This window comes from Eucalyptus grandis, chromosome 4, assembly GCF_016545825.1.
Source record: "Eucalyptus grandis isolate ANBG69807.140 chromosome 4, ASM1654582v1, whole genome shotgun sequence".
Classification (NCBI taxonomy): domain Eukaryota; kingdom Viridiplantae; phylum Streptophyta; class Magnoliopsida; order Myrtales; family Myrtaceae; genus Eucalyptus; species Eucalyptus grandis.
Window position 1 is genome coordinate 29,798,736 of NC_052615.1, and position 11,076 is coordinate 29,809,811.

Below are 11,076 nucleotides of genomic sequence, written 5' to 3' on the forward strand. Positions count from 1 at the left end.
ATCGATGTGTAGACACATAGAGCATCGAATTAGATGTCTCGACCGTCATGAGCTACCGCTACTACGGAATGGCCCATGTGATACGCATGAATAGGAGCTCATGGAGGGTCCCGTGTATTATGACTATGGCTCTTTTTGTTTTTCGATGAAAATAATCATTCATCAAACTTTTGGAATGAAGCTTCGTTTGAGTGCCTTGATTCAAAAGACCAATGAGCAAACCGTCTCATGTTTACCATTTGGAATTGTGCTCTTTTTTTTTTTTTTCATTTTTTTGGTCAGAGAATTGTACTCCCTTTACCCGTCCCTTTCTTTCACATCTCAAAAGATAGACGAGGAATCTGCTTTTCAAACAATTTGGAATACCACTTGCCGTTCCTCGCGTAAATAATGGGACCTTCCTAATCAACGACATAAATCATTTAAAGGAAAATGTCACAATGGCCCCTATATTCTTGCGATCATTTTCATCGATTCTTTGATCGGCTCATTGGCCTCGATTGATAAACGTCCATTTAGTCCCTGAACTTTTGATCGGCTCAATTTGATCCTTAAACTATTCATAAATGCCCGATTTGTCCTTCGTTACTGTTTTTTCTTTTTTTTTTAATTTTTTAAAATTTTTTTAATTTTTTTTTTTGCTTTTCTCCTTCCTCCGCCGGAGCCGGCGGAGGGAAGCCGGCGTCCGGCGAGGGTAGCCCTCGCCGGCGTCGGGCGAGGGCCGTCCTCGCCGGACGCAGGCGAGGGCGGCCTCGCCGCTGTCGGGCGAGGGGCTCCTCGCAGATCTGGCGAGGGAGCTCCTCGCAGATCCGGCAAGGGGCTCCCCTCGCCGGGCGTCGGGCGAGGGAGCACCTCGCCAGATCTGGCGAGGGCCGTCCTCGCCGGACGCAAGCGAGGGCGGCCCTCGCCGCTGTCGGGCAAGGGAGCCCTCGCCCGACGCCGGGGTGCTCCCTCGCCGGCGTCGAGCGAGGGGCCCTCGCCAGCGTCGGGCGAGGGGCTCCCTCGCAGATCTGGCGAGGGAGCCCCTCGCAGATCTGGCAAGGCTCCCCTCGCCGGCGTCAGGCGAGGGAGCACTCGCCAGATCTGGCGAGGGCCGCCCTCGCCCGACGTCGGCGAGGGAAGCTCCCTCGCCAGATCTGCGAGGGAGCCCTCGCCGGCGTCGGGCGAGGGAACCCCTCGCTCGACGCCGGCGAGGGAGCACCCGGCGTCGGGCGAGGGGCTCCCTCTGCGAGGGAGCCCTCGCCCGACACCGGCGAGGGTCGCCCTCGCCTGCATCCGGCGAGGACGGCCCTCGCCCGACGCCGGCGAGGGCGACCCTCGCCGGACGCCAGCTTCCCTCCGCCGGAACCGGCGGAGGGAAGGGAGAAAAAGCAAAAAATTTAAAATTTTAAAAATTTTAAAAAATTTTAAAAAATTTAACAAAATTTTAAAAAATGAAAACAGTAACGAAGGACTAAATCGACATTTATTTCAAACAATTTGGAATACCACTTGCCGTTCCTCGCGTAAATAATGGGACCTTCCTAATCAACGACATAAATCATTTAAAGGAGCCATTATTGCTCCCAAGAAGCTACAAGCCACCAAATTGCTAATTATGTCTTTCCTTCTTGTTAAATCTGATCACTCATTTACAAATTTCATATACTCTTTATATCTACATGGCATCTTTTCACCGATTAGTTTGAACTCTTCAAGTTGGATATTAGAACATATTCCACTTCTAAGAGTTCGAATTATATTTTATCATATATCTTGTAGTATATAATTTGAAGTAATGCGAGATGGTTACATCGAGACGGTTTTAACAAATTATTAATAAATTTATCATTCTAAGTTGTGGCTGATATCTACTATCTCATGATGGGACAGAGAGAGAGACATCCGAGCTTATTAACATAATGAATTCGACTTTATTCCAATCGAAAGTATAAGCATCGCGGTTATGGCCCATCGGACAAAAAACATTGTTAATGTTAATTGCTCTTCTAATTCTAAATATCTCATGCAGATCCGTCGGACTATTGTCCGTACAAGATTATTCTGCATCTCACATAAGAACACGGATGCTAATGCTATGAAGTTTCATCTAAATGTTCAGATAATGGTCAAAAGCATTCATCAGGAAAATCGAGACTGTGCCATCAAATTCGGCCGATTACAGTTCATGTTTTTGCCATTTTAAGATGACCATTTGCGACGAGACAAGTAGGCATCTAAACACGAGAATATAATCAAAGACTGGAGATATAAACTTTTCCTTTGTCGAATCGTTAAACCGGGGCGTTCCTCGGCAACATCTGGCGAGGAGACAGATGCCTTTTTTCGTGATCAAGCTTGCAATCACGTCTAATTTATTATTGCCAAAGGGGAACGAGAAAGGAAATGCATGCTTAAATTATATTAATCCCAAAAAGTGATCGTCTTCGTTAAGCTTGGCATCTTCATCATTCATGCTTTGACCACCTCCTTCAGGAAAAGATGCTAAAAAGTGTTCATTGAAAGGGCCACAGTAACACAACTTTGAATAGCTAAACTGAATAGAGGCTAGCTTCCCCGTTCAGATCGGTAGCTCGCAATCTGAAGTTACAATGGACCGGATGTCGTCGAATTTATAATATTTTTTTTCCTAAAGCGATTGTAATTTATACCATCAATCTACCACTATATAAAAATGTTTCCATAGACGGCCTTATCGATGATTGATAATGGTTAGTGGAAGAGTGGGTAGTTAAAACCCTCAAATCTATGAAGATGAAAACCACTTGTTTAAATATTGCTTTACTCTGACAAGTATGCTCTTCATTAAGCCGGATCTTATTCATTTTTTGTACATATAACTTTATTCTCAAATTTTCTTTCACTTGAGCAAATTATGTCCAACTGATAATTTCTTGATTGCTCGGGAAATTTGGTGAGAGCTGCCTTAAAATGAACCATGTTGTCCTCCATCTTGCTTGGAGTCTTTAATAAATCTTTTAATTAGCACGTTACTATGGAAACTCCCATAATGAAAAGTACATCGAATATTGTCGTCAAAAGTTGAAAGTACTTGTGTGGTTTCTATCGTTCCCTTTTTGATTTATAATCATACAACAAAAAGGAAAATAAAAGCAATATAATGTTCATAAAAATGGATGGTTTGGAATGGATCATAATTCGTAAATAAATTTAATGCAATAAATCCTAACCATTTTTCTAATCAATCTTACGCGATTTTCTCTTTGTGTATAGGTCACGCCGACTAAACAACGTAACTATTCACTTCTTAATTTCCATTGTCTTCCCCTAATCTACTTGCCATTTTGCTTGATTATGATGGAAAAATCAGCTTCTTCCTGTTGCTATTTGTGGGGGGGAAAGAGAACCACAGGCCGACGCCTTAATGGGTAGCGCAGTAAAGAAAAGAATGCTTATTATATTCGATTAATCTTTGCATAAAAACAAGCAATGATTCCAACACGACACTTTTGACCAGCATAATGCAATAAACAAAGACCCGCCATTCCAATGCCCTATCATTGCGACGATATTGATTATGACATGATTAGTTCCGTAGGCCTATGCACCGATTCCCAAGAAAGGAATTTGCCCGGAAGAAAGAACCCAAAGAAATGGCCGAGGGGAAAAAAGTTGCTTGAGCTTTTATGTAAATGTCCCTTTGTTCGGTCCAAGATGAAGGGGTTCTTTCTTAGTACATGAAAAAATTCGACATATATTTATAGTCTCTTACATAACTAATTGCTAATTTTCAATTGGAAGATGATAGTATTATTATTATGATAGAGTGCTCGAATGGTATGTCATTGTAGCAGACAAGAACAACAGCCCTATGGGGCCGATGAAGCAAAATGGTAATTTAAGGACAAACAAGAGAAAAAGCATAAATCATGAGAGGGAGGAAAATTCGGGAATAACAAGAAAGCAAAAGGTGTCCCCTTTGACAGGTCTTTGGCCTGCTCTTTTATTAATTTAATTATTTACTTTTCGGTAAAGTTTGATGTTGTTTCTTTTGCTAGGGAAAAAAGAAATTGGGTATTTAATGTCGTTTATAAAAAAAATAAAAATAAAAACAGCTAAAAAGCAAGATCCTTTATGCTTGGACCAATCAGCTGCCTGGGAAATTAGCACCATTAAGATTGATTTCTTTTATATTTATTTAGGTATTTGCTAAAATTAGGCAGAGACACAAATATTCTCCACATTAAAAAACAAAAAGCTCCATCTATAAAAGAAATAGATTCTTGAACGAATGTTTTTTGGACACATCATGTTGAGCAATCGTTGTTTAAACCTCTCATGATATATCAAACACTGCATTTTGTTAAAGAACTTATGATATTGTAAGCTCTTCATAATTTAATCAGTGTCATTTCCAATGATCGTCAAGTGAAAACCTTCGTAGATTTGAAGTATGAACTAAACCTAACTCTTCCCTGAAGTACGTTGGTTGTGATAATTCATCATGCAAATTATAGAAGAATCGTTCAAAATAATAATCGAAAAATGCTCAAGAGCTGTTCTTCCTATCAATTCTTCTGTGTTATTGATAATCATCACGTCTACTCGGAAAATCCCGACCAATTTTTCCAAGTACACCATAGTATCTCCTTGTCACTCCAATGAAGTAATCATTGCATAGAGATTGCCTGATTAAGTTGTCTTCATCGGAACTCTCGAACACAAGACTTGTTTGCGGTTGACAAAGAACAGAAAACGTGTCGCGCGAATGATACCCTCGTAGGCCTTGACAACAATCGGTGCAATTAGTCCTCCTTTGCTGCTAAGAAAACCGAAGGAAAGAAAGAAAGTTTGGTTAAATATTCCTCTTGTCGCTCACTCCACTACCAGGGACGTGGAGAGATGTCCACGTTGAATCAAAAGTGATCTCAACTTAGCTTCGTATTCTCTTCCCATCTGTCCTTCTTTTCTCCTTCCTTTTTGGCCTTTCCAAGGGTTTATCGAGAGGAATGAACGTGCGAGGTGTTAGCTGAAAATTTGCTATGACTCGAATTGAGTGAATCTTGGGTTCAAGTTCTTGGCTTCGGGTTCACTCTGTCCTCCTGTTCCACCCTCTCTTAATGGCGCGGAAGGGGCAATTATCTGCCGGAGTGCAATTTGTTTTGACTAGAAAACAGGTGATCTGAAAAAAATATTTCGAGAAAAGAGGAACGTCCTCAAAGGCTGGTCAAAATGCCAGAGCTCACGTAGCTCCTTAGGTCTTCAGCTAGGATAAGACTCCGGACGAGCGTGTGGGGAATCTACAAAACGTCTAATCATCATCGAGCTCCCTCTTTTCTTCGAGTGCGCTTGAGTCCAAGTAGACTCACCCACCATAGAGAAAGAATCAAAAGAATATGTTGGTTTTGCTAGAATATGTTGGTTTGCATCCGATAGCAAGGCTAACCTACCAAATAAAACCCAACCGCTTATGTTCTATGATGCGAATGGGTATGTATATAAGGAGGCGTCTCGATCATTGATAAGAATTTGTCACGTTACGTTACACATCGATTCAATATACCTAGCATTATTTAAAAGTTAGAAAAAGAAAAGGAAAAAAGCAAAAAAAAAAAAAAAAAAAGTTACAAACTATGCTCATCATATTTATTCTAAACTTTTTTATGCAGCATTAAAAAATCACAAATTATACCAATTATGACATATGTACTCTAAAATTTTTCTTGTGACTTTAAAAACTCAAATTTGTATATACATAATATATTTTAACCCGTCAATATTTCATTTGATGATTTTTAATATTGTTTTTATTTCACTTAAGTCACGTGAGCGCGCATGCATTGTTTGCTTGTTGACGTACATGTAGGTCAATTGTTAACGATTCTTGTTGACAAAACTTTAATGAGTCATACATATACAAATTTGAGATTTTCGTATCATAGAAAATAGTTTTGAGTAAATATATTATGGTAGTGGTCAGCATAATTATAGTTTTTAATAGATTTTTTCACACACACAAAAAAAAGAAAAAAGAAAAGGAAAAGATAGATACATGCACATTGACTTCATAATTGCGAAGGAGATAATTCGACAGTCTGGAGCTGATTCCTTTTTTTCAATTTGAGGTAAATAAAGATTGCTTACTGGGAGCAAATTAGCATCAACGTTCTTGAAGCGCCTCCCTTTTTGGTCTTCCACGAGAAAAGGCGAGGCCAAAGTTGACCAAAGTACAAAGAATTTGTACCGTCTAGCTTTTAGTTGCGCATCCACGAGTAAAGAATTGGGTCTGTCCTATGATGTCGGCCAATCATGGCCCACAAAGATTCATATTCAATCCAGGGACAATAAACATTACCATCACCTCAGTAAAATAGGAATTCCTACCTTTTAATATTGTATTTTGACCGGGATAATTAAAAAGAAAATATAAAGGAGTTAATTAATCATTAAGAAGAAGAAAATTTATTTGAAAGGGTTGAGTTATAAAGTTGTTTGACTAACGAGGGAAAATGAAATGAAAAAAAAATTGTATTAACAACATAAATATCCTCTTACGTATTCACAAATAGAAATAAAGAATAAAAAAAAAGAAAAGGATGAGACTTTTGGCTAACGTGTGGGGAATCTGTAAAAGGCCTGATAATCAAACCAGGGACAATAAACATTAACATCACCTAAGTAAAAGAGGATTCCTACTTTTTTTAATATTGTATTTTGATCAGGATAATTAAAAAGAAAAAATAAAGGACGAAGAAGAAGAAAAAAAATTGAAAGGGTTAAGTTATAAAGTTGTTCGGATACTAAGGAGGGAAAATGAAATGAAAAAAAAAAAATTGTATTAGCAACATAAATATGCTCTTACGTATTCACAAATAGAAATAAAACAAAGAATAAAAAAGAAAAAAAAAGAAAAAAGAATGAGACTTTGGCTAGCGTGTGTGGAATCTGTAAAAGGTCTAAATCATCACCAAACTCATTCTTTTCTTTCAGTGTGCTTGAGCCCCAAGTGGGTTCACCCACCACGGACAGAAAATTAAAAGAAATGTTCGTCACATTTAAAAGCAAAGCTAACCTACCGAGCAAAAGACATTAGCTTATGTTCTTTAATGTAAATGGGTACGTATACAAGCGAGTCATATCGATCATTAATTATAATTAAAACGTCAATTTAATATACCTCACATCATTTAAAAAAAAAAGAAAAAACGGAAAAAAAAATCTTAACTATATTTATCACAAACTTTTCATGTAACATAAAAAATCCCAAATCATGTTAACTGCTATACATTTACCATAAAATTTTTCTTATAATAATAAAAACCTCAAATTTGTATCTATACAACACATTTATCCCTCGTTGAGATTCCATTTGATAATTTTTCTACCAAAATAACGATATTTTTTTTCATCTAAGCCATGTGGGCATCATATCAACACTATTTGCTTCCTAACATCCATGTAGGAAAATTTTAAATGGTTTTGATTGATAAAACTTTGACAAATGGTAATTTGTCACGCATATATAGGTTTTGGATTTTTTTTTTTGTGTCAAAAAAATAGCTTAGAATAAATGCACATTTGACATAATTTAGAATATTTGGTATCCTTTGTCCGAAAGAAAAAGTAGATATATATTTATATTTACTTCGTCGTTACGAAGAAGACACCTGGACGCTTTGGCGCCGACTACCATATTCAACTCGAGGTAATAAAGATTGATTACCGGGAGCAAATTGGCATCGAGGTTCTTGATGATGCGTCCCTTTTGGTCTTCCACGAGAACATGCTGAATGCCAGTCCCAAGAAGTTGACCAAGTACAAAGAATTTGCACCGTCTCACCCTTAGTTGCGCATCCAAAAGACAAGAATTGGGTACGGCTTATGATGTCGGCCAATCACGGCGGACGGAGATTTATATTCGAACCACGGACAATGAACATTACCGTTATCTAAATCTTATAAAGTAAAGAGGATTTTCTACTTTTTAACATTGTATTTAAATCAGGATGATTGGTAAGAAAAATGGAGAAGTTAACTGATCGTTGTGAAGAAGTATGAAAAAATTTGAAGGGATGAAATTATAGAGTTGTTTGGATGCCAATGGGGGAAAATGAAATGAAAAATTTGTATTAACGAGATAAATATCCTCTTATGTATTTAGAAATAGATATAAAACAAAGAAAAAAAACAGGTTTGCTTATATAGATGCACGACCCCCTCCGAACCCCTCTATAAATGGACGGATTTAGGAGGAGTTAAAGTACACGTGAAAATGACTAACGTTTGGTCCAATTCCCTCTTAAAATCAGTTGACTTATGTATACACTTATCAAATTTTTGTCTCTTTCCACATAAATGTATTCGATTTCTTCATATTGTGTCATTACTTTCTTTTCATTAAGTCAACAAATTGGATATTTCATAGTAGGATGATTTTATGAAATCTTTCGAATGACAATTTTTTCTTTCGCACAAGCGGCCCTACGAACTTTTGTTAGTATATTATAAACACCATGGATGATTTGTCGGCGACACTAAAATCATAAACAAACCTTACCTTTCCATATGACTTGAATTTTTCTACCCACTAGATTTGAAACTCGACCAAGAAAAAAATTGATACGGTTTGCAGAAAGCAATTGGGTGAGGAATTTTTCTTATGCAAGTCTTTTGTGTAATCTCATATATAAGTGAAGACGAAAACTTCCCAAGGGGTTATAGCCATCCTGAGCAGATTTTAACAACCTCTCATCTATTGCCAGCTCAACTATTTTAATCATTTTCTAAACTCAAGTCTAGGTGCATTTGTTTTGCATAACATAAATATTTAAAAAAAAAATGATCGCTTGAATCACTTATAAAAATAAATGAACAATAAATATTTTTATTGTCCGCAAAAATATTTAGATGTAAATTAATGTTGATAATGAAATCATTTTTCATTCATTAATTATTTTAAGGGATACAAGTGAGACTCGTGTTTGCCAAAAAGCGTCAACAAAGCACTTTTTAAAATGTGGATCAATATGAAAATCAACAAACAATGTTGAGAGTCCTCTGTTGATTCTTGAATGAAAAACATGAATTGACAAGAAAATTAAAGGAACGAAAAGTGGAGGCAATCGCAACCAATTATGTAAAAAAGGTATTAGAATGTAAAGATAAGAAGAAGATAAAATTGGACAACTAGTGTTCATTGATTGATTGGCAATCCTTTTCTCGTGTCACAATCCCAATGCTTATAGTTAATAACGATGGTTAACAACAGTTACAGAGAAAACAAATAACATCCTAGGTGACTTCTAAAATGTAGCACTGTCTATTTATAAACGGTTACCAAAATACCTACTACTTGGCAATTATGGCTTTATCACTTGCCCCACGTCGAGGGCTTCCTTCTCAACTTGTAGCTTCTCTTCCTGATGGTTACATCAGCTTGTGTTTCTCAGCCATTATCGTTCGTGGCTTTCAAGATTCACGGCTTCACGAACCGGCGGTGATGGTGCTTGCTTCATGATTGAATGGATCATTATGATTACAACCGAATCTGTTCGGCTTTGCAGCTTTGGGTCACGACCGAATGCTTATCTTTTTCTCGTTTCATTGATTTTCACTGTAACTCTGGTTCTTTTGTCAACTGGACTGGACCGAGTTTCACTTACCAACACTCATGGCTCAACACTTAATAAGTTCTCTTATATTTCCTATCGGCAACTTCTCATTGCCTAAGTTGATTACTCGTAGTTGCTTGCCAAAATGGATTTAGCAAATTTTAACTTAATCATGGTCTGTGTCGTGCTTGGTCTTTTCCAGTCCCGGTCAACTCAACGTCACCAGTTTTGATATCAACCCTAGAATTGGACCAGATGGATTGGTCTAGTTCTAAGATCAAGTGGGCTAGTTTCCAATCTCACAACTTGATAATCGTCATATCTAGTCCGGTTTCAAGTTTCACGGTAAAAACCAACCTATCCCAAAATCAATCATGCCAGTCAAGACTTGGGCAATTTTTAGTATTGACAACCCATGATTTAAGTTTATTCTTAATTAATTGTTTCCTAAATTTGTTGTAATCCATTACATAAAGTCACTACCATGTTGATGGCCTATTTTTGTCTACCATAGTAAACTCCATTAAAATAATCATTTATTTATCTTTTCATCACAACATTCTTCTTGCAATAGTCTCTCCTCATTATTACCATTTTTCATATTATAATTCATCACTTTTTGTTATGTTTTTTCAATCAAATTCGCAATGAGTTTTTCCCTCTTTTTCTATTTTTTTTTTATTTGCACAAAACACGAAAACGATGGATCATTAAGCTTGGGCCTGGGCCGAGCCCATACGTTTCTCTGTTCAAACCTGCCGAGAAAGATGAAATAGCGACTTTGGAGATAAAAAGAGTTGCAGGACAAATAAAGAGTGCCGGTAAGCTCCACAATCTGCCCCCGAATCAGATATGTAAAACACTTGCACAAGAGAATTGACCAATCTCCCATACTTGATCAACATATTTTTATGGATATCTGCTCAGAGCCTTTTTAATGTAATTGTCTATTTTTTTTTTATTTCAATAATTCAATCCAACTTTTTATCCACAGATTTTGATATCTCTATCACACAAAATTTTCCAGAGTTTTGGTTGGTATAAACTCAGCGATCCAAATTAGTTGTTACAATCCAATAAAGGGCCACTTAAATTGTTAAAAAGGACTTCAAATCAAAATTAAATGGAATCTATATATGCCTTGAAATCTCAAGGAATTTGTGAAATTCGGATTACTAAATAATGCATAGATAATAGATTGGAAACCGCTGTAGAAAACAAGCAATTAAACAATAAAATAAACACGACAAGAAAATAGATCAGAGACTAAATTTACATGGTCTGATCAGCATGGCCAACATCCACTGGGAGACGGGATGGCATTATATTATAGAGCGGGCGAAAATGATTGCTTTAACTTAGGAGAAAAAGTTCCCGGGCCTTGATTTTCCCATGCTTTTGAAGTAGAGAAACAGGTACTCCTTTAAGTAATCCAGATTACAAGGCGATGCTAGCGTGTCCACAATCCACATCTAAAACAAAATGGAGATTAATTGGAAAACAG